Here is a 792-nt window from a genome sequence, read left to right as displayed (position 1 = left end):
CCCGGAGAGGGGCCTCCGCTTTCCTCCTGCACTGCGAGCCAAAACAGCCTTTGGCACGTTTTTGCACCTCCTGGCAGTGCCACACACACACACGTAGAAAAACCTGACAGATGGTCCTGCTGCAGCGCCTGTGCAACACCAAGCTCTTAATGAGCTTGTTACACCCCGGTGGTTGAAGAGCAGATTTGACTTGGATCATTCTGCAGGTCAAGAACTGAAACGGGAGGTTTATAGGCAATGGCAGAAGCAGCAGATTATTATGGACGGTGCCTTTCGCTGGGCGTTCTGTAAAGGCCTTTTAAGTTTGTTTCTTTGATCACGTAATTCATGTTGCATTAGGTCACTATGCTATGGAAAAAACGAGTTGGAGATTTTTGCAGTGAAAACCTGACAAAACATAAACAACAAGACTTTTTGTTGGAATGTCAAAGCTTATTAAAACACCTCTGTGGAAAAGTATTATTCTAGTTTTTGGATAAAGAAACTAGTCCTGTAATTTTTTAAAATGTGGTGCTTAAAAATAACATAAAGGAAGCCTTTGTAATGCAGACTAACCTGGTTTTAGTAACTTCTCTAGCTTGTGTAAGCTTTAAAAATGTTTAAAGAATGTGCTTACCTGCACACTGCTGCAAGCTGCCAAACAGTATTGCAACTATAAGCTGTGCAGAATCTCCGTCATTTCACAGTAAGTTATGGAAATGGGAATAAACATTTATACACAAGATACCTAGTGACTTATTTTTAGAATCATAGAATGGTTTGGGTTGGAAGGGACCTTAAGGATCATCTAGT

Source organism: Aptenodytes forsteri, unplaced genomic scaffold (assembly GCF_000699145.1).
Source record: "Aptenodytes forsteri isolate BGI_AS27 unplaced genomic scaffold, ASM69914v1 Scaffold5, whole genome shotgun sequence".
NCBI lineage: Eukaryota > Metazoa > Chordata > Aves > Sphenisciformes > Spheniscidae > Aptenodytes > Aptenodytes forsteri.
The sequence above is the reverse complement of the archived record's forward strand: the minus strand, read 5'-3'. Positions refer to the sequence as shown.